The sequence below is a fragment of the Brachyhypopomus gauderio genome, chromosome 4 (genome assembly GCF_052324685.1).
Source record: "Brachyhypopomus gauderio isolate BG-103 chromosome 4, BGAUD_0.2, whole genome shotgun sequence".
Taxonomy (NCBI): domain Eukaryota; kingdom Metazoa; phylum Chordata; class Actinopteri; order Gymnotiformes; family Hypopomidae; genus Brachyhypopomus; species Brachyhypopomus gauderio.
In genome coordinates this window covers 28,821,601-28,845,730 of record NC_135214.1, presented here as the reverse complement: position 1 = coordinate 28,845,730, position 24,130 = coordinate 28,821,601, and the positions used below count along the sequence as shown (strand labels likewise).

Here is a 24,130-nt window from a genome sequence, read left to right as displayed (position 1 = left end):
CACAGCGTGGAAATGAGAGTGGCAATTTACGCTCGAAGACAGCAAGCAAGGCATCTGGAGAGAGCACAGGCAGCGAGAGCCTGTCTGCTCGCGCCAGGCCGGGAAACGGGGGGATTTTTCATGCGCTCGTCAGGCAACCCTCGTCGGACCAGGTGCTGTTCTGCTTGCTCGGATGTGTTGAGACATGACATTGTGGCAGAGAGGACGGACACCTACGGGCTCCCGGTGAGGAGGCAGGCCGCAAAACCGGCGTAATGGAGACAGAGGAGCCACTGGTGAGAGGCGTAACGACGCTGAGAAAATGGAGTTCAGCAGCTGAAGGGAAATGGCCTCCTACATAATGTGTAGAACTTTCCTACCAGAGGAAACGCTGAAGACCACGTTCAGGAGGACGATTTAAGCACCGTGCTTTGTTGTGCTCCTTTGTTGGAAAGCCACACGGACTGATATCTGTGATGTATTTTCTAGCTGTTCAGTCAATTGAAAAAGCGCTGACCTGTGAAAAGCGACAGTTACAAAGGTGCATTAGCTTGTACCTTCAATATGTGAGTAACTGAAGCTTGGTTAAATGGTAACTAGGTGTGTAGCAGCCACTGGGTTTATGAGAGGTGCCATAAACATGCTATATGAAATAAAACAAGACATAAAAACCCGTCCACATTTTTTATTACTGTGGGTGTGTGTCATAACACACCACTTTTATCAAGTATATCAGTTATCCTACGTTTGGAAGTACCACAAGTAACATTGCCTTACATTACCCATCAACCCCTCTGCCCTGTTCTAAGATAATGAGTCTTATTGGCTTTAGCAAGTCTTCCAAAAATGAAAGTGGCAATTACCTGCAATTATCATTATTAATGTAAAATCAACTAGCAATTACCATCATCTGTATAACTCCATTATAATGTTGTGACTTCCTTAGACTACACATACCAAAATAACATCCAGTAGAAGAACCGTTATTATTTCCCAGGTAGTGAGGACACACTTCCTGCGGAGTGTCACTGTCAGCGTTCTCCTCCGCGGGGGCAGAGAGGGGCACGGGGCGGCACTCTCAACACCCGCTGAAGGTTCAAGGGCCGACAACTTTGTGAGACGGAGGGCAACAGAACAGGCCATTTGCTTTGAAGTGTCGCCTTTGATGGGCTTTAACGCCGTGAGCCAGGCGTCACGGTTAGTGGGGCTGGTGGATCCCGGGGGGTGTGGGGGGAAGGGTTGGGGCAGGTGAGAGGCAAACAACCAAACAAAGTAAGTCAGTCTTGAGCAGTTTTGTTCAGCCTGTCTATACAGAGTGAGCAGTCCCTGGAGAAGGTGGGTGTGTGTCGTGGGGCGAGCTTCCCTGCCTCCAAACAGTCTGAGAGGGGAGTGTTTTTTCAAGACCACACCAATCACAGCACAGGAAGACAATGACATCGTAACCTGACACTGCATTTGGAACACCGTCTCGTGCATATCACGTCCAAATGTAATAATATCGACTAATTAAAATATACTGCACACAGAAACAAGCTTGACACTGGTGTCATCTGGCCATGCACAGTAAGTTCCATGTGTTTATAACATAAATGAAAGTGACTGAAATGAAATGACTGTATTGCTGTGATGGTTGTAGCCAGTCAGGATTATTGGACAATTGTACGGTCCAAGAGGTGTCACTGAAATACATGCATTCTGGTCGTAAAATAATTATTTGTGATTATACCAACTCGCTGACTGTAGGCTTACGAATGAGAGTCTGTTCTCATAAACTTTTATTTGAAAACCTAGTAAAGCTGGACTGCATGCAAGCCTTGAATGTAAATCTGTGTGTGTGCGTGTGTGTGTGTGTGTGTGTGTGTGTGTTAGAGAGAGATTTCCTCCACTCCAAACTATTCCTGCCACCTGTGCACCAGGCCTCATAAATCAGGGCAGTGACATGAAACCACAGTTTTATTCTTCCTCTTATGACTTTCATCATTACCATTCAAAGCTCAGACACAGCTTGCTTCCCCTGCATCGTTTATCACCGTGATGCTCTTCCCTCTCTCCCTCCCTCTCCCTCCCTCTTTCCCTCCCTCTCTCTCTCTCCCTCCCTCTCTGTCTCTTATTTCTGTGTCTCTCTCCTGCTCTCATTTCACTTGTCTAACATAATACAGAAATGTTCATGGCTTCCCATTATACAAAATACCAGAGGCTTTTTTTTCTTCATGTTTTTAAAGCTCTTCTTCTTTGTACTCTCCAGAATGCCTCTGGAAGTTGCAGTGGCAACAATTCCATATAAATCAATAGAATCCTCCACTGGGTCGTGTGGAAGAGACCCCTCTATTCTTCCAGAATGGTAGCATGTTGTCTGTCTGGCTTATTTCCTACCCTTGATTCGTGAGCTCACCGGCACCCGGCTGTGGTAAAACTGAAGAGCTTCCTTCTACTCGCACGGTCCCGGGTGAGGAAGTTCTCGCGGTAGAGGACGGAACGGGCGTGACACACTTCTACGAGGCACGTGCGAGGCGGCCGTGCGAGGCGACCGTGCGAGGCTGACAGGCTACATCGGGCCGACGGGCCGCCTCACTCGCCAATTACGCAATTAAACTAATGAGCTGGCGAAGAAAGCACGGGATGGGAGCTTTGAATGGGAGCAGCATGGCGGCAGAGGGAACGTGGATGTTTCTTTCACCCTCACTCCCAGCAGGCCACTTTCCCTATTTGTGTGATAAAAGAACAAAGAGGGTGGGGTGGTGGGGGGTGGGCGGGGCCAAATCATCATAAAGATGCACAGCACGGCGAATTATAGTGCGAGGGAGATGACAAAAGGAGAGGTACGGAATAATTGCTCGCTGTTGTCGAAGGCGCTTGTTAATGCCTGGCTTTTGGACAGAGGCAGTTTTTCCTGTGGGTCTTTCTTTTGTTCCTGACACAACCAGGCCCCATTTCAACATCCCAACTAAAAAGATCTGAGCGATCCATCAACGAAACGGTCTCCACAGAGGCGACAATGTTGCAACGCTTAAAAACAGACCACATTAACATCCGTGAATGGCGTTCGTTTGAAACGCGAACAATACAGGAACAGCTTAACATACCAGCAGAGTACCTGATCGATGAGAGGTTACTGTGGATGGAATTTGTCAGCTGCCACAGAAAGAAATTATACTGCGAACAGGAATTGATCTGTCCTTAAATTAAACAGTCACCCTGAAGAGTCCGGAGACTACTGAGTACTGAAAAGGCTTTGGCCATAACATCTGCATAATGCTACATTCCTGGGGTACCAACCAAAATCTTGCACAGGAGTACAGGATGTGATGCCAGTTAGACATCTAGTCTACTGTCATGGCCATCTTAGATGATAGCTACTCAACTTTATCATTGGTTCTTTAGTTGAAATATAACTTTCTTCTATACAGTAATGAAACTGACAACTTCAAGGTGTTAAATAGCATGTGTATGAGCTTTAATACTTCATGTGCTGTCAGTAGGTACTTAAGCAACACAGCTCTTGGGACAATCAACAAGATCAGAAGAGAAATTCCTCCTCTAGCAAAAAACTCCAAGGGACGTGAAGCATTCTCCACACATGTACACATCTGGACCCATTGGGAAATACATTTTAGTTTTTTTAGAATTTTAGAATGCTGTTTAAAACACTATAAAATGCTTCATTGTTTAAGAAGTACACACCTATTTAGATTACAGAAGCATAGTGAAAAACTAACTGGAAAAATCACTGTGTAAATGTATAAATTAGCCATTATTATCTCTGTTCAGTAATAGTACAAAGTTCTTTGTAAACAACTTTTTCTGAACACAATAGCCAACCTCTCTGGCACAAGTCAGAACTTACAGACAGTCTGTGATAATAAAAAACCACTGCAGTCACAATGACTGCCACATATATGCAAACAGTGTACACTAAGACAACCTCATAAACAAACCAAATAAATGTAAACAACATCTACGTCTAATAAACCTTCGTTTACAAGCCTGTCGTCAGTGGAAGTAGCGTCCTCGCCGCTGCAGGTCGCTGAGAGGATGTTTAAAAGATTTCCATCTCACCACGCTCACCATCTCTCAGCCATAATTCTCCCTGTGCTTTTACGATTTAATCTGCTATTTGTCTCAACACCCCACAGAGAGGGAACGTGAACACAACAGAGCTTCCAGAACGTTCCTACTCCTCCCACCCCGTCTCACCCCGGTCTCCACACACTGACCAGGCAGTGCATGTGATTAATAACAGGAGTGATTATCTCACCCCCTGGGGGTCTCAGCCCACGCGAGTGCACGTGAGCAGACGTGCGCTCACCCGCGCGTGCACACACCCTGCAGGCTCCTTAATGAAAACCGCGTTCTCTGCCTCATCACACCACCATTAGCAGGACTCTGGCCACGATGAACGCAGCACAATGTTAAAAAACAACACGAATAAAGTCCCCACCACAAGTATCTGCTAAGCTTTGGTTCACAGGCTTTGGTGATGCTTTAGTGAAGGCAGGATTCATTTGCTCTTCTTAAATTGCATTTTCTTGCTGTTCCTAAAGCACTGTTCTGACACAATCACTCCGGTGGCGTAATGTTCAGCAGTAAACCCCTCTTCACAACTTAGCAGTCACCTGGGAACCAAACGGGTCACCAGAATGAACAGTTTCTTGCTTCTGGTGCCTTTTTGAATGAAACAAAAACTGATTTTACACAGTGGCACAACAGAGGAACCCCAGTCTCCAGGCTTATCTTGTGACTCAACTGGACACTGCAATATTTTAAGCCCCACTATAAGAACACTGTTTTCTTTTATTATTGAACATATGTTATGGAAGAATTCAGATAATCTAAAAATCTGCTTCAAAGGACAGAATAAATTTTAGATACTTCGGTCTTTTTGACACATGGTTAATATCAGCAAGCCAAGGCTCTCTTCAAGTCAGTGTTTCTCAGCAGTTTTCAGCCAATTTTGAAATTGCAGCCTAGCTCCCCAGTACCCCTGTTCTGGGTATCTCATGTTTAATGGCTCTGATGACATGAAACGACCCTTTGCTACATCAGGTACCGGCATTTGATCCTAAATTTTAAGGTCCAAAGCATTTTGAAACTGTTTAAAAGTGCTGAACGGCGATATTATGCCTTGTTTACCATAGCAGTCATTCTTCCAGTCTGAACAAGCCAGCAAAACTACTGCATGTAGTAAATGTATTGCAAATTACTGCATGTAGCTGCAGATGTATTAAATTATGTTAATGTTTAAGGGAGAGAAGATGACTCAAAGCTTGTATGTTAAGGTCTTTGTATTATTTCTACACCCGCTATATTCTTTTGAACTTCTGTCTTTAATTCGTTCCCTTTTAAAGGGCCTCAGGAATGACGCTTTGTAATGCGCAAGAGGTGTAGGGGGCTGGACGAAAGTCATTTTCTTTGTGGCTTTTCCAGGAGCCGCAGGTCAGGAGAGGCAGCGGCGTGAAGGCCAAGGGCCGACGGGGTTACCTCGGGTAAAGCCCTACTCAACAACGGGAAAACACCAGAGTTCAGGAATCACTGGAAAACACCTCAACTCAGAAGACAGCGAAGTGAGGCGGGAAAGCACAAGCAAGAGCAAAACGTGCACTACACAGCCAAAGGTACATGGACTACAGACCATCACAGCAGTGATACAGCAGCAAAGAAAAGAGGTCAGTGTGCCTTCAGTGTGTGCCCAGTGTGCGTCCAGACATATAACTGAAAAGATGGCAAATCAAAACACGTCACACTGTCTGTGTTATGATTTCCTGCAAGCTGCACTGCAACTTTTTTTTAGCACTCTAATGCTTTTTTTAGCATTATATCTTTACATTTCTAATATGATCTTATTATTGACCTGTAATGAAATAAAACAAAATATATTAAACCGTTACATATATTTACAGAGTGTCTAGTGGTTTATGTCTGTTTTTAAGCCCCAAAGTAAAGCCTGGTATATTATTTTACTGTTTCATCCAATGTCTGTGGAACCATCTTGGTCTAATTCTTTTCTATGAAGCAAAGTTCTTTAATCTACAAGGTCATTTAGAATCACTGATATCAAGAAGATTTTCCCTGACCTGGTCTTGTTGGGATTAAACTACAAACATTTCCATACCAGTTTGGAAAAAGAGCTTCCAAATGTTCCAAATGTTCATACTTCACATTTCAATGCGCAGGCACATTTGGTGCAAGGGCAGACCAGGGCAAACCAAAGATTATGGCAAACTAGAGAACTCTCAGGAGACATATGCATGAAAAACGTGAACTGTAAAAAGGTGAGTAAACTCTAGAGTAAGTGCTAGCTGACATTTTTAAAAGTTCATCAACAGTGTTTATCCCTTCATCACACCTACAGCAGCTCAGTAGACATCCCTAAATCTACTGGCATCTGGACCTGGCATTGCCTTAATGGCTGCATCAGCCTCCACTCTTCCAGGATTGGCTTTCCACCAAACACTGGAGTGTGTCTGTGGGGATCTGCGCCACTTCAGCCAAAACAGTTAGTGAGGTCACAGATGTTGGACGAGACGGCCTAGCTCGCAACCGATATTCCATGTCATCTCAAAGGTGCTCGGTGATAGCTGAGGTCAAGGCTGTGAGCTGCAGTTCCTCCAAGCCAATCTCAGCGTCTTTACAAGCCTCGTTTTGCACACAGTGGCCCAGTCGAGCTGGAACAGGAAAGTGCCCTCGCCAAACTGTTGCCACAAAGTTGGGAGCATATAACTGAAATATCTTTTTATACTGTTGCATTAACATTACCCTTCACTCGAACTAAGGGGCCTAGTCCAAGTCCTGACAACCATCCCCGGACCATTACGCCTCCTCCACCAAACTTTACTGGTGCCGTTATGTAGTCTGGGAGGAATCTGCCAGACTCAGATTCGTCCATCAGACTGTCAGACAGTCAAGTGTGATTCACCACTCCAGAGTCCAGACGTATCTCCAGACCACTCCAGCCCCTCCCTGCCACTGTGCATAGTAATCTCAGGCTTTTGTGAAGCTCCTCCACAATGGAAGCCCATAGCATGAAGCATTTTCCCATGGTGCACTAGGTGCACAGTACTAGTACTGATGTTGTTTTTCAGAGAGTTCAGGACTCTGTAGGGAATGACACCAAGGATACACGATTTCCATGTGATTTATACTTCTTCATAGCTCATCTGTAGTAAGTGCCAATTGTGAAGTCACTGAGGTTCATTCCACACAGAATGCTTGTCTAGGTACGACTATGTGGTTGATTTTATACACCCGTTAGCAATAGGTTTGGATGAGATGGCTGCACGGCGTGTGGGGTCTGGGGAGGACCACCTAGGTGTGGTGTGGGGTACCACCTAGGTGTGGTGTGAGGTTTGGAGAGGACCACCTAGGTGTAGTGTGGGGTCTTGGGGGAGGGGGGCAACATATCCTCTGTTCCTTTGCAGAAATGTTTGAGCCAATAGAAGGCTGGCCTAACTCGGGTAAACAGCTAGTCTTCCTTGCAACAAGAGTGCATAATGAATAAATTTTCAAAAATAATTTTCAGCCAATCATCCCTAAATCAATTCCTCTTTCCCATCCAATAATCCCCAGATGAATCCTTTTCAGGTTGACGATGATCATCACTCAAATCAAACAGCAAACTAGTGTGGTAACTGTGGCCAAGTAAGCTGCCAGCAAATAAGAAGGTAAAGAGTCTGCCATCTGGATGGCAATGATAATGAATGTAAGGATGCTACCGAGCTAAAGCAACAAGCTACGTCTTACTTGCCTGAAAAATCTGCTTGTTTGCATTTAAAAGCAAATGGTCTAACTTTGTGGGATCTTCCGCTGGTGAGCAGAACCCCTTCCTTCCACATCGTCACAGTAGCTACGCCGCTGTTGCTGTGATGTCGCAATAACTGCGGATCACAGAAGATACGCGCGGTGAAAAGAGACGTGACCGCCCCTCAGATCGAGAGCAACGTAACGAAGTATGCGTACTTATCGGAATGCGGGATATGTTGCCAAGAGAGCGCTGTTACTGGCGGAAACGCAACAATCTGTTCCGTACCGCTTCTTGTTTTAAAGAGGCTCCTTTCACATGATCGGAGGCGTAGGTGACATCCGATGTCCAAGCTGCACGTAACGTCCCTCAACATCAAGAGCCCCAGCAAAGCTTTTCCTCGCAGTCGTCCTGAAGAAAAGCTGCTGGGTTTACATTAGTGGGAGAGCTCCACTAATGCATCATAAAAACAACATGAATAATGAAATATGATAAAAGCTGTGGTCAGGCAGACAGATTTATAGCGTCCATATCCTGCCTACATGTGCACACGTGCTCCCAGACTCTTGTAGTACTAAAGCCTTTTCCCTCTTTAGTTTTTCCAGTGAAAGTAGCAAAATGTGGCTACAACTCCAGAACTGTCGTGTCTTCCCATCACTGTAGGGACATTCAGTCCCCACAGAAAGAGTAAAACACACACGCACAGACTAAAGGCATCACGTGATGTGTTCATCATCACACACCCCATCTCTCTATGGGTTGAATCCTGCAGCCTACTGACAGCATTTGGAAAAGGTAAGGTAAGGTGCAAACCAATGCAGGTGGGGGCAGGTGGGGGGGGGGGACCTACCATGGCCCATTACATGTAGTCATTTCCCATCAGCTCTCATAAAGTCCTTCACATGCTTGTTTGGTTGTTACTGCTGAAAAGCCACATTAATTACAATATGACTGCATTATTTGTTTATTGTGTTGGTTGTCAAACTCTGTCCCACAATGCATAAACAAGTCAGGTTTGTCGAGGGAATAGCAATTAAGGTGCCTGCAAATTAGCATGAGCTGTCACGGTACCTTGGGCACTGGGGTTCTGGGCTGAAGCCTTTGGGAATAATAGCAACTTGTATGTGATACTGTTTCTGTGGGGGGTGTACTTTTTTTTTGGGGGGGGGGGGGGGGGGGGGGGGGGGGTCTGTGTCTGTCCATGTGAATGCATCGCCATGGTTACGCACCGCAAAAGAGTGAATAGCCTGAGCTGGCGAATCGAGTGCTGGAAGGAGGAGTTCATGCAGACGCAGGTTCACAAAGCTGGGTGTGCATGTGCCTTTCGCCTTAGGTCAGCAGCAATCGGGGTGTGTGTGTGTGTGTGTGTGTGTGTGTGTGTGTGTGTGTGTATGTGTGTGTGTGTGTGGATCAGTGGCCAGCTGGCCCCAGAGAGCAGATCTCTAGGGTGTGACTGTTACAGTGCACTGGGACCAGCTGAGGTGGAAACACACACACACCCACACACACACACCCACACACACACACACACACACACACACACACACACACACATCCACACACACACACACCGCATGATGGTGCTTTTGCCCCTTCCAGCAGGGTCAGTCCAAGGTCACGCGCCTAACTGTGGCATAAACAACCGTTCCCGTCTGGCACACGGACCTCCGGCGGCAACAGATTTGGTCCTCACAGCTTCTACGGCGGCCTGTCAGTGAAACACGGCAGTGAAACACCAACGCACTGGCGAGAACACTCGCAGGATACAGGGGCGAAAAGAACAGGAGGGCATCAGGGGATGAGAGCGGACAGAATAATAGAAAAATGAATGTGCACGTGCAAGCACATTTGTGTGTGTGTGTGTGTGTGTGTGTGTGTGTGTGTGTGTGTGTGTGTGTGTGTGTGTGTGTGTGTGTGTGTGTGTGCAGTGCAAGAGCGCTTGTAGCAGCACATGCATGTAGACATCACCAGTGTGCATCTGTAACTCACTCATATCACATGTTAATGCAGGGTAGGGGTGGAGGGAATATACATGTGTGTGTGTGTGTGTGTGTGTGTGTGTGTGTGTGTGTGTGTGTGTGTGTGTGTGTGTGTGTGTGTGTGGGAATATACATGTGTGTGTGTGTGTGTGTGTGTGTGTGTAAGCATCAGGGCACTGGTGCAGAATAGCAGTCTGTGTCAGACACCAAATATACAGCAAAACTCTTGAATTAAACATTCCTCGCCTGATCAATTATATATGATGATGGAGAGGAGAGGAAAATTGCAGTGGAGAGCGTGCAAGGAAAAAAAAACAGATTGCAGTGGTGAGTGGGTGACTGGTCAATATCTGCGCTGTTCAGGAAACCATCACGGGCTCAGACTGCTGGAAGTTCAACCGAATGCACCGTGAAATAATATAGTGAACGCAGGCTCGTGTAGGCAAATGGTCATAAAGATTATTTAGCCCAAAATAATGAATGCAAACCGTAAACCATAAAATGCCCCTTTTTGCCTTTGCTGAAAACTGAGGCTTAACGTTCACACGACACCAGCTCGGAATCAGATGGGATGGGGTGGCAATTAAGACGGATGCCCCGGGCGGGCGGGTCCGGAGGGGGCGGTTCCAGGGGGAGGCGGGTCCGGCGTGCTGCAGTGTGACTACGCAGCATGCCGCTCCGCTCAAACACAGATGCCTGGGTGGCCCTGTCATTTCCTCAGCAGATCAAATATACACGTGTAGACTGTTCCCATCAACATGTGTTCATTTGTTGGAGTAGCTCCATGGGGTTAAAAATGCATTCAAATGAAGGGGGACAAATGATGTGAGAGTGAGACTGAAATTGATTGTTTGATTTTATCCAAAGCGACTGTGCCATGTAGATGATAATGGGATGATTCAGTGGGTTGTAATTAAGTGGTTCCTCCCGCTTTTTTATTGGAGCTGGTGGACGGTTCTGATCCAAACACACCAAAGACAGGAAACATCCTGAAAAATGAGCAGCACTCTATCCATGGAGCACAGAAAAAAAAAAACATTCACATTTAGTATTCCAGCAAGTTTTGCTGTGGCACCATGCAAATCTAAAATAATCTTCTAGACACACATAAACACACTCTCACACGCATGCACACACACACACACACACACGCACGCACGCGCACACACACTTTCACACAGTCCTCAAACGTGCCCTTCATAATGCATTCTGAGAGTCTCTCCACGGTGTGCCTTACCCACTGTGTGCACACGACCGTGTGTATGTGTGTGCGCGTGCGGGTGTGTGTGTGTGTGTGTGTGTGAGTGAGTGTGAGTGTGAGTGCTTGTCAACAAGTGACTCACGGTTTCTGCTGTCTGGTTGAATGACTGCGCTATCTCAGCCATCCTCTCTTTCTCTCTCTCTCTCTCTGCATCTCTCCTCCCAGCGCATTTCTGCTGTCGATTTGTCAGGCAGACTATTATGGGCTGGCCCCAGGGGGCTTCTGCATTCCGCGCACATCTATTGGTCTCTCCTGCTGTGACCCCCCCCCCCCCCCCCCCCTCGTTGGGTGAGGCAGGTGCTTGGAGCCCTTTGCTTGCCCAGGGTCTTGTCTCTCTGGCCAGCCACAGACCGAGCTGAGACTTGACTGGTCTCTTTCTTTCGTTCTCCCTGGACGTGGATTTGTGTGTGAATGAGTGAGAGGTCATTTAGGTTTGTATAGGAGAGACAGAGGAAACGTGGACGTGATCAGGGCTGTAGGGGCCCGGAACAGCCTGGTGCTCTCTTATAGGTCCCTTTTTGTTCTAGAAGGCTCCTTTTATACACCATTCATTAGCTTTGCACAAAGGTGTCATGCCACATGCAATGTTGCATCCGTCTCCTCTGACCACAGCTACACCAGGGCCGGACCCACCCTCAACTCCAGTGCCGTGATCAAAAGAGGGCATGGCTGAGAGCGGATCCACGGGGGGTGGGGGTGGTGGATGTCAGACATCCGATTGGGCACATCCACCGCGCCCTGGGGAGTAGAACTCTCCTCAGCAGCGCTCGGGGTGGAGCACAGCATGGGGTGGAGTGCAGAGCAAGCGGCTGCATCTCTCTCCACCTGGTCTACCCCCCACTCCTCTCCTCTCTACCCCAGCTCTCTCTCACCCCCACGAGTCCTCTCCCTCCGCTTCTCACCACCCCTTACGTGGCTCCACTCCACCTCCACCTCTCTGTCTAACCCCCCTCCCTCACCCACAATCAACCGCTCCGGACACACACGCTTCCCTAAGGGCGGAGCAGGGCGTGGCCCTCTTCCCTCCTCCGTGCGCGTGACGTCTACGCCCAACCACACCCTCCTCTACGACCCACCAATAACCTAAAGACGCCCTCCCCCGTCCCCACCGTGAAAGACAGGACAGGCTCCTCCTCCCGCCCGTCAACCCGTGGGCGTGCGCCGTGTGGAGGAGACCCTCGGGTGACGGGGCTTTGGCAAGAAAAAACTTAAAAAACCTGCAGGAGGCTCCCTGCGACGAGCGTTGCCTAGCGACCACACTGGCGAGCCGTGGCGGCGACGAGCAGCTGGAGAGCAGCGTGTGCGGTCCACACATCTGGATGCATCTGACAACAACGTTCCTGCAGCACAAACACGCAGCACCGCACTGCAGGGCCCCTGCGCTCAAACACCCCCCCCCAAAAAAAAAAAAAAACACCACCTGGAAGGAACAGTACAGAGAGGACGGACCCTTAAAAACGGGGGGGGGGGGGTCTATCCAGCGGAGCGCGGCAAAGCGTCACACACACCTGCGCACACACCTGCGCGTAAACACACACTCGTGTGCGCATCTTTCGAAACCGTCTTACAGATGCATTACAAATGCTCTTATTAATGAGGAACAGATGGCAGCTAGAGTCATCTCAAAAGCAATTACGGGCACTTTTGTCCGTGCGCGGAGGGAAGTAAATGCCACGCTCCTCAGGGACGCCAGGCCTGGCTCCACTTCAGCTCCTTCACTTTACACGCTTGCTTTCAAGGCAACTACAAAAGACCGGCCAACTGTCATAATTCATATCGTTAATAACCAGGCAGGCTTGAACACTTGTTCGGAGTTGGGGGTCGCGTGACAGGGCTTTGATTTGAATTTAAATAATATTAATGTTTATTTAAAAGTTTAATTATAAACCATTGTATAATTTTTGTAAATGTTTGTAACTTTTTGAAGGCTTCTAACTTTTTTTACTTAGAATATATGAAATGAATCTTATCTGAAAACAGACATGCTCTGATACATTTTCAGAGAGCACGTTTTTGAAAATACCACTTTGACTTTATATATATCCCAGAATCCCATTGTTCTGTAGCGTAGTTTTAAAATATTATCTAAGTAACATGTGCGGTACAGTGCAGAACAAAATATCTGACAATAAATCTAGCAAATCAAATGTAATACCATTAAACTGTTGAGATTTTCTTTTTGCATATTGCTGTGTTTTATCAATACCACAGATATTTGGGCTTAGGGCTGTATGTTGCTTCAGTCTAAATGCAGCATGTCTGCCTTGATTGGCATGGCATGGTCTCTCTCTCTCTCACTCCAATTGTACATGGCTGCATGTGAGCGCTAATTCTACACGTCTGCATGCTTGTACTAATTCTAAATGAGTGCATGTGTGCACTAATTCTACACGACTGCATGCGTGCACTAATTCTACACGTCTGCATGCGTGCACTAATTCTACACGTCTGCATGCGTGCACTAATTCTACACGTCTGCATGCGTGCACTAATTCTACACGTCTGCATGCGTGCACTAATTCTACACGTCTGCATGCGTGCACTAATTCTACACGACTGCATGCGTGCACTAATTCTACACGTCTGCATGCGTGCACTAATTCTACACGTCTGCATGCGTGCACTAATTCTACACGTCTGCATGCGTGCACTAATTCTACACGTCTGCATGCGTGCACTAATTCTACACGTCTGCATGCGTGCACTAATTCTACACGTCTGCATGCGTGCACTAATTCTACACGTCTGCATGCGTGCACTAATTCTACACGTCTGCATGCGTGCACTAATTCTACACGACTGCATGCGTGCACTAATTCTACACGTCTGCATGCGTGCACTAATTCTACACGTCTGCATGCGTGCACTAATTCTACACGTCTGCATGCGTGCACTAATTCTACACGTCTGCATGCGTGCACTAATTCTACACGTCTGCATGCGTGCACTAATTCTACACGTCTGCATGCGTGCACTAATTCTACACGTCTGCATGCGTGCACTAATTCTACACGACTGCATGCGTGCACTAATTCTACACGTCTGCATGCGTGCACTAATTCTACACGTCTGCATGAGTGCACTAATTCTACACATCTGCATGCGTGCACTAATTCTACACGTCTGCATGCGTGCACTAATTCTACACGTCTGCATGCGTGCACTAATTCTACACGTCTGCATGAGTGCACTAATTCTACACGTCTGCATGCGTGCACTAATTCTACACGTCTGCATGCGTGCACTAATTCTACACGTCTGCATGCGTGCACTAATTCTACACGTCATAGATAGATATATGCCATATGCTAATTTAACCTAGCTAATTATAATATTAGAATTATAGTCATGGGACAGTTTAAATGGTTGGCTTATGTTTTCTCAGCAGTTCTCTCATTGGTCGGTCTTATACTGCCCAACCCCCATCCAACATGAGCATGGCAGAAATTAGCAGCCAAATGCTCAATGACCATGAACATAATGAAAGCCTGGCCTACGTTTGCCTTTCAACATATACTCACTCACTGTCTGCTATCTCTCTCTCTCTCTCTCTCTCTCTCTCTCTCTCAGCACATCCTTGGCCACGTTCACTTCTAGCATTGTGGGATTCAAGGTGAAGACGGTATTCAGCTCCACATCATCTCCGCAGTAGCAGTCCATCAACACAAGGTCTCCGGAAGCGCCTCCACCCCTCAGCGCCAGGGAACGCAGCGCCGGGCCTGTTCACAGTCTCCGCTGTTCCTCCAGAGGAGAGCCCTGGGATGCATTATGCTAGTCTGCCTTTTGGATCCAGCTGAACTGCGTGCAACTCCAGCTGGGAAATGACGTGCATCAATTAGCGGGTTTGGAGCACGGGCGCTAAGTAGTTCATGTTCGCGGTGATTCGGGGAAGCCATTCCCGATCTAGTGTAAATAGCGTCTAACCACATGAACTGATCAAGTGAAGGGCAGAAAGGAAGGCGCCTCTCTGAGGTCATGTTGGGCCGTTTGTGCTCACGTCCGCTAGTGGCTCGCAACGTTCACTGTGGAAAACCTCCGAGGCTGAAATACCGATCCTGTTCAAATAATGCTGCACGGGGCGTCACCGCTCAGTGGAAAATTCGAACCTCGAGTCCATCTGCTAAGAATATGGGTCACTCCAGGTGACGTGAACAGTCTGTTCGTCCACGAAATCTAGCGCATTGACTATCCGTCCAAACCTAAGCTTGTGCTCTTGTAAGGCCACAGCTTAAATACGATTGAGATAACCCGCCATGTTTGCTTGCCTTGGTGCGACCTTAACCAGCAGCCCTGCCACAGATAAAACCCTAGTATGAATCAAGCATGCTCAGACGCGTCTCGGGCCGCCCGGCCTGTCCAGATAATAACAGATAAGAGTGGCCGTATTGACTGGTGTTGATGCTAAAGAGGCTGTCAGCTCCGTTCTCCACGGTGTGGCCTGATGGAGCGCGCGGTACTGCTCCCTCCACCTTGCCCACAGGCAGATGGCACCACCCGTTGGCTCTCGAGCTTGTGGCTTCTATTCTAACCACCATCGCTGCCCCTGGATTGTAGACACCAAAGCCCCACCTTCCATGTTCTAGCAAATCCTGCCATGCGGTCTCATCCGGGATGGGTTTTCCTCTGGGTTCCATTAAAGCTTTAGACTTGCTTAAAATAATCACTTTACTCTTGAACATGTAATGCAGAATTTGTAGTATCACAGCTTCCAGAACCATTGTGAAAATATTATTTATATGAATATTGTATATATATTTTGAAAGTCTGATTTAAATGTCTCATTTGAGTAAAAATCGTCATTACGTTTTGGGTTGGGAAATACGGTGATAGATATGGTTTTGGACTTCACATTCGTATGTTGGATGTCAAATGAATTTTACTTCACAGAGCCTTACTGTAATAGACTAGATTTGGGAGGGCCAGCAGGGGGCGCATCCTGTGAGAACTGTCTCCGCCAACTTGCAAACCTTTCAACACCACACAGCAACTCCATTGCCAGAAATCACCATAACCCGCCCAGGTGCTCAAGTCCCAGGTGACTGTACACGCTCACCTTGCTGTCAGGATCAGTCATTACCTGATTCAGCAACTTCTATGCAACTACAAAGTGAAGTGCCAGCAGGTGAACACATTTGCAGGACTGGCAGCCATTGCAGTGTTGACCAAGAGAAAAGTGCTTAACCACTATATAGGTCTAAGTAGTGTAAACACCCTAGGTAAGTTTAGAGAGAGACGTGTACTCAGAGCGGGGGCATGCAAAAGACTCTTACCTTCATGAGGGAAACCACAATTCAGCAGTGCCCAAACATGAAAAAGAAGGAGATAGCAGAAATAATTAGGGATGAATATTTGTTCATGCCACAACAAACCCAAGGTCAAGGTGAGAATGTGACTGCATATTAGATTAACTTTAAAAACCAATGGAAACTGCAAATAAACAAGAGAGTGTGACTTCTGTTTTGCATGGTGATGGTGCGATTAGTTCAACACAGTCCACATTAAAAACTAACATAAAATATCTTCAAACTCTTTCGCCCAAAATATCCGTTCCAAGGTAATCCGTCAAATACACTACGACTTCAGGATGTCGGCTTACAGGAAGGTAGCTATTTGTGATGTGTGTTCACCGCGAGGTGCTACTTGAAGGTATAATTTTAATGCATTTGCAACTTGAAAGTGCAAGTGCAAAAAAGAGCATCTTCCCGCGAGAGAGCCGCGAGCCCCGGCCGATCGGCACAAAGGAGCCGCGGTTCCTGCCGGGTATCCCAGTGTGCAGTGCACATCAAACGGGTGGACGTTCCAGGCGTAAGAGCCCTTCACCAGAAACAGCTCGCCAGCCCCCCACCTCTTATTCATCCTCACCACGGTAACTCAGCCAAGCAGAGTGTTGTTCTACTACCGAAACACTACGGAGGGCAAAGGGGCTCGTGCGGACGGCTTTCCCATTCCGCGCAGAGAATCTAGACTCTAGATCATTTCCATAATTTGCAATATCCAAAAGAAGGTGGCATGAAATTAATTTGTCAGGGGCAGGTTATTGCGGGCGATTCCCGCAATGGAGAATTAAAGAACAAAAAAGGTTGCACTTTCCCCACGCAGTGTAAACAATAAATAACCTTGCACACAGAACATTACCAGTCGTGTCTGTTTTGAGTGGGGAGTTTGAAGACGTTGTGAGTGGTTTTAGGCGGTGTATGTTAGGGTCCAATAGCAGGTGGTGAAGATGAAGGGAGAGATGGTTCCTTGTTGTTCCTGTGTTAGAGCAGCATATGGATACTTTCACCAACACATGGCTACAAACATAGACGTAATTTTGATTTCAAAAGTGGGGGGGGCATGGATTCGTCGCTATTTAAATATTTGGTTTTAACCGTAAAAACTGGGGGGGGACCAAAACCGGCTTTTGAAAAAGTCCCCCCCCCCCAAAATTATGTCCGTGGCTACAAACCTGCTACGGTGTGCTTTAAATAAAAAGACGTGCAGTGTGTCCTTTAGGCAGGTTGGGATTCCTTTGCAGCGCCGACCCAAAATGATCAAAATATGATCAATATTGTGTAGAGTCAATGACCCTAATATGTCACCCACAGTGATGATTAATGTAAGGTAGCTGAGGAAGAGTGGATCCTACCCCTCTAACTCACGGTCACCTTCCTGGTAGTTCGTACAAAGCCAAAGGGAGCTTTCAGATGTGAGTGTGAGTGTGAGTGTGTGTGTGTGTGTGCGTGCGTGTGTGTGTGTGTGTGTGTGTGTGTATGTATTATAGCATATATATATAGTATATATAGCATATGTGTATAAGAAGAATGGATTGGGGAATATACATTTTAACCAGCAGTTAAAAATGGAAAAGCAGTTTAATAAGCAGTGAAATATTAGGGCCAATCACTCCAAAGCAGGGGAAAAGCAATTTATCCACGCAATAAACACACCGGTGGAAATATACGACATTTGGAAGGAAATAAAGATCTATTTTCAAAAGATTATGGAAAAAAAAAAATCATTATGGAACAGCAATCTGCTGCTATGGTTCCTTGGTTCTGGAAGACATTGAGGCATGGTTCCTCACTCCCTCACTTAAGTACCGTCGCCCACCAGAAGGCCCGGAGAACCACAGTCCACTTAAATGATCAAGATGAAGAAGTGCATCATCCTAACATGGGATGAACTGAATAAACGCCTCTTCGCTATTATAAATCTCTAACATGGAAAAGGTGATGTTGCTGGCATTAAAAGAGTTAAGGACCGGATCTTTCTGCCCTGTGTGGGGGGGGGGGGGGGGTACAAGAAGGCAGCTGTATTAATATCAATAAAGATCCATTTAATCTGCATAGAATATTTTAGCGTGTGTTATTGCTTCCATAGGATGGATAGCAAAAATGATCTAGAATTGGTTGATAACAGTAGAGATCACAAGAATACAAATCATGTAGCATCTTTGCTGCCCTATATGGCGAGAGAGAGGGCGGTAAAGGCTCGGTCTTGAAGGCAAGGACAGTTAGGACCTACAGTTCAAGTTGCTCTTCATAAATTACAAAACCGTTGACCACCCACTAGCAGGACTTACGCTTGGTCGCCCAGAAACACAATGTGTTTTTATCTCACAGTGTCTTGTTTATTTACTGTTTATTTACTGTTATGTGCTGCCCTATTTACCAAAGTCTTGGCATTACGTTGGCAGCAGACAGCCAGCAGACAAAGCTTGGATCTCGGCTGGTCTTTGCTCAGTGCTCCCAGTCAAGCTGTTAATTGTCCTAAAAGGGGACGCCATGAAAAAAATACTGCCAGAATAAACACAACATGAAACCCGACAAAAAATAAACAGAATATTTTCTTAGTTTCATTTGAAGAAAGACGTGGAGCATTTTGGGAGCTGTGGAACCGAACCTGTACCTCTCGCTTTCGCTCGCGCTCTCCCCCTCCCTCAAGAATCTACAAGTCAAGTGTTCTTCTCAAACCAGGCATAGTGTTAAATAGTGAATCATAAGGTCGAGTATTGATCATTGCCAGACAGCGCCCAAGGTGCACTTTCAAATTTAAACAGGGAAGAATCAATATTGGTGCGATATAGAAGCAAGAGATCTAAAAACCGGTTGCTTACCGCTATATCTGCACACATCCCACATGCCCTGCACAGTGGGCGAGAAAAAGAACTCGATAAATGGGTACAAGTTGTGAGCCGCACCTAAAAGCCATTCAACAGAGACACATTAGTGGTAATAAGGATTTTTGTTTTTTGCTGTGAGAAGATGCGCGATGTGGATCGTGGTGAAGGTCTGTGGAAACAAAACCCCGAAGCTTCGCGTGAATGCCATGCGCCGCGGCTGTGTTTACCATATTCGGGGTTTTGAGCTGTCAGAGAGTTAAACATGCAAACGTGCATATATACGCGCGGTGGATACACTCGCTGCTTTCCTTGTTCCTGCATCCTAATCTAACTAAGTGGGCGCTAATGAGAAGCACGGCAGAGCGGGCAGGGCGACGGCTGGTGTGAGCACGCGCGCATGCCCTCCACACGTACCACCGTCTCCCGCCTTTATTCCAAAGTGGCGGACAAGAACGCGGAGTTCAAAGTGGGATGTGATCGGTCGTATTCAAGTCAGGTGCTTTTTATGCTGTTGTCCCATTTATCCATTTAATTGACTAATTACTCTCTTTTTTGTATTTTACTCGCAGAGGAAGATAATGAGTTTGAAGCACTGACCCGGGAAAGAGCAGAGCTCCATTAGCAAGCCTCGAGAGCTGGTCCCCTCACCTTTAGAGGCGCCGCCTTTACTACAGTGCTCAGCACCGTGCATACGCGGGCCTCCACACTTTACAGCTCATTACCGCCGGTGTTGCATCGGAATCTGTGACCATCAAATTCTGTGAACGCAGAGCCCTGTTGCACATGCTTTGCCTGTGTGTTGCCGAGATAAGGCATAAAGAAGAGCGTTTACCTTAACAACATACATATATTGAGTTCAGATTACTTCATGTTCAAGCTTGTAATCCCTGGATATCATTGCTCCCTATGGAAAAAGAGTTAACGTTGGTCAATCATATTAATCACCCTGGGCATTTGTCAGTAGAAAGTACAAAACTTAAGTCAACGTTTTAGCCATGAAAGGCTAAAGGCTAAAAAGTTTTAGAATCGATGGTTTTATTTTTTATTATTTCTATATTACGTGAAATTGCATTTAAACTTCAGAAACGTTTATTTGTATCTGTATGCCTGAGGCATGTCATCAGGGCCGGCGCCAGAACATATACAGTGAGGGGGCGTCAGAAAATTTCGGGGGGGGGGGGGGCGAACGTAAGTTGTTGAGCGGGGGGGAGGGGGGGGGGGGTGCGTGTAACGATTGTTGAGCGGCCGAGGGGGCACCATGTAGCGATTGTTGTAAAATAAATGGGTCTTATTTTTTACATTGAGGGGGCGGGACACCTCGCCTGAGGGGGCGACGCCCCCATTCGCCCCCCCGTGGCGCCGGCCCTGCATGTCATTTATGCCTACCTAATCTTTTAGAATAGGCTTACATTAACTTCCTTCTAAACTACAATAAATGATTGAGTACCAGTGACAATGACAACATTGTAGCTTATTTATCAACAACACACATGCAGAAAATGCAAAAATGGTCTCTGCAGTCGTAGAATTAGGTGGTCACAGATTTTGGTGTAACTCCAGTCCAGACCGCCATTAGCAAACAAGGACAAAGGAATATAGCAGGTCAGAGGAATGCACTGGGCCTGCTAGTTTATCCTGGCCTTCCCCCGTCCGACAGCCACTCCAAAGGGAAGGTTATCAGGAGCATAAATGAAACAAGGTGACTTGCGTTGTCTCCTGGAGGATCACCTGCTGTTTGAAGATGTGCAAAGATTGTTTCAAAAGGGAATTCAGGCCTTGATGAGAATTGAGGTGAACTGTAGCTACTGTTTGTCAAGCACTTTAATGAATGATAAAAGCACCTTTAGAGCATTGCTGCTTCATCAGGTTACAGCTTCATTATGCAGTTATGAGGCGAGGCTTTTTTTTCTCACAAGGGCATAATGAATTTATCATAAATGAGGTGTGTGTGTGTGTGTGTGTGTGTGTGTGTGTGTGTTAGTGTGTGTCTGCACATGTGGATATGTGTATGTGGGATGGCTCTTAAAAGTTCCAATGGAAGTTTCAGGTAGAATAACTTCTGAGATTCCGAGCTTGTCCCTGAAGACTAACCATTATGATGTCGAGCACGGCCTTGTGGGAAGAAGGAATAGCTCTGTGTGACATTAAATTTTTAGCTATAATTCTTTATTTCATCTCATTTGACGGATCATGTAACCTGCAGACATCTTACATTTTGTTATTTAAATATTAATGCTTCTTTAAATATTGCTGTGTTGCGATGATTCTTAGGATTTCCAACAAGCCCTTGAAACCATTCATGGGTAAAAATGTTCATGTTCAAGCTGTTGCTTCCAGAACTCCATCATCTGCCAAGATCTTCTAAGAACACTGTTTTTGCAAGCAAAATAAAGCAAACGCTGACTCTTTTGGTCTAGGTCGAATAATTGCAGTCTGACTACCAATGTGATGTAGCCGATAAAAAGGAAAAAGGATGAATAATGTTCATCATCTTACAGCGCACCAAAATAAACTCATTCAATCTAGACACATTTCTTTACTCTGCCCCCTTTAAAGAGCATTGTGCTTACGGCAGGTTTACCCACAGGCCAAATGCCTTAAATCTTTATGTAAACACCACGAAAGTACGTGGCGTCTACAGCAAACAATATGTGCACGGGGCTAATTACACGCTTTGTGCCTTTTGTTGTCACCGAAAGTCTGACACAACTGGGCCATCATCACTTTCGTGCGGGAGAAACGGGTGACGCACTGCATACGCGCGCGCCCTTAATTCACGCGCCGCTGCGTCGGTCCCCGTGTGCTAATCAGAGGGGGTCCTGTTAGCTACGCTAGCTCCAGCTCGCAAGTGAAACTGCACTCGTGCTGAGCTGGCCGCACTAAGGTAGAGCTTCATAGCACTCTACAGCTTAAGATATGGTCTGCAAATATAGCAGCAAGATGAGAGTGCCTGGGGGAAGAGAAAGAAATCATTAGTAGTTACTCACATTTCCTCCTATATTTAGTAGCCGATACTTACGGAGTCCATTTTAGTTGACCTCTCTAGCCTACATTTGCATAACGTCGTCTCACTCATAAGTCCTTAATAAAGTCATCCGTGACGTGCAGTCAGTCACAGTGGGATACGGGTCGCATAAATATGTAATTCACGCGTCCTTGGACTAAATGAAATGCAGCCTTCAAACTATAAAATCAGACCGGGATGATGAAATAAACGTTAATGGTGTTGGAGGGGACGCTGCGGTTACGGAGTGGACATAATGCACAGAGTGGCTGTGAGAGCGTGGCTCAGAGAGCGGGGCTGCTCGCATTAGCTAGAGGAGGGCACTGAAATGGCTGACTTCTCCCTTAGAAATCTGACAGTTATCCACCGGTACTTTTTCACTGCACTCCTGTGGAAATATTTGAACAATGGGCTGGTTTAATGGCAGCACAGACCGACAACTCTGCTGAAATCAAAGGTTCTGGTATTCAGTGTTATGGATTTTCTCTAAAGAATAATAACTGGTGTACAATGGATAACCAATGAGGGTTCCTCTTAAGGGCAAAAAAGTTAAGGTGTATTTTTGAAGCATATAAGCTAATGCACAAATGTATAGTTTAGCGTGGCAACAATGTCACTAGCTACAAAGGATGAGGTTTATGAAGCCTGACATGCCAACTTGACAATAATTGCTAAATTATTACATAATTGAATCGTTACTAGTGCTAATTATGCTTTCATGCAGCCCATTCATTCCAAAAATGAATCACCAAAATCTTTTTTTCCTTTTCACAAAGTGTTCCCAAAATGATTGAATTTAGTTTTAGTGTGCTTGCAGGGTTTTTTTTTTACGCTGAACGGTGGAGGAAATTTGGGGACACTGGGGTAACTGTGGGGTAACTGCAGACCATGTATGTCATCTCATCTAATTTAATGTACATGCCCATGAGACAGATACCCAGTATTAACATATCTGTGACATCTAGACAGCGGCAGCAATGAGATGTGAACCCAAAGCAAAATGACGAAGTTTAGCAGCGTATGCACAAAAGCAAGGAACAAACTCGACAACAGGGAACTAGCGGAGAGAGGGCAGCAGGGCGTGAAGCAGAGAAGGTTAAACGCAAAGCACTGTGGGACCGTGAAGGGGGTGTACACACTGCAGGGTGACATGAGGAGTAGGTGTGTGTGTAGCTGCTCAGTACTCACGTGAGCATGGATGTGATTGGGTGGATCGGGAGGTGTGTGGTGATGGGGACCTGTGATTAGAGGGTGTGGTGTGTGCAGGTGTGGTCTCTGCCCTGGGATTTGCTAGATGCAAATTGTAGGTAGTCTGTAACCTCCAATATTTAGTGGGTCAGCTATAAACAGCTTTTTCTCCTAATTGCATCGTTAAAATACCTTTGCTATACAATTGTAATAATTATATCTAACAATAGGGACTCTAATGCCACTGTAAACACGAGAACAAAATGCACCTCCACACGATTGTCTCCAGGCCCAGCTACATACAGCTACATACAGCCACGTCAACCAATTTTCAAGCCTGAACGGCTGTGTCGTTTCCCAAACAACGTTATCTGATTTGTGGACATCCGCAGGCGACGACTCGGGCAGAAACCTCCATGAAGAGATAAATGTTAGGGGTACGTTCACTTCACGTGTTGGATGAAGATGCCCGTGTTAAAGGCATTTGCAATGTAAAGAAAGGTGTTAAGATCTAGAAGTCTTATCAGATTGGCTAGAGGGCTGGGTTCAAATGGGCACTGAGATTGAGAAGCCTGGACACTCGTTTGGTCTCATGCGACCAGGGCAATATTATTCACATCACACATGATCCCAGGGAATTAGCAGGGTGGGACTGTGATGCAGGATAGATAATCCTCTCGCTGGTAGGGGGAAATATGGCCCAGATTTGACTGAATATCTTCCTCCTGCAATAAAATTAGATATGCTTACAGTCTATGTATAACGGGGTGTCAGGAATTATTTCTAAAATGGTGTCCTTCAGTTCAGACAGACTGCCATTAAGACACAGATGTCAACTAAGAATCTGCAAAGAATACACTTTCAAAAAGTTTTTTTTGAC

The 24,130-nt window shown here is 46.2% G+C and overlaps 1 protein-coding gene across 5 annotated transcripts in view; it reads right to left on the bottom strand.

Moving 5' to 3' along the window:
• Positions 1–24,130, bottom strand: part of grid2 (glutamate receptor, ionotropic, delta 2) — a 252,938-nt gene that overhangs the window by 136,658 nt on the left and 92,150 nt on the right. The gene's annotated exons all lie outside the window — the stretch shown is intronic.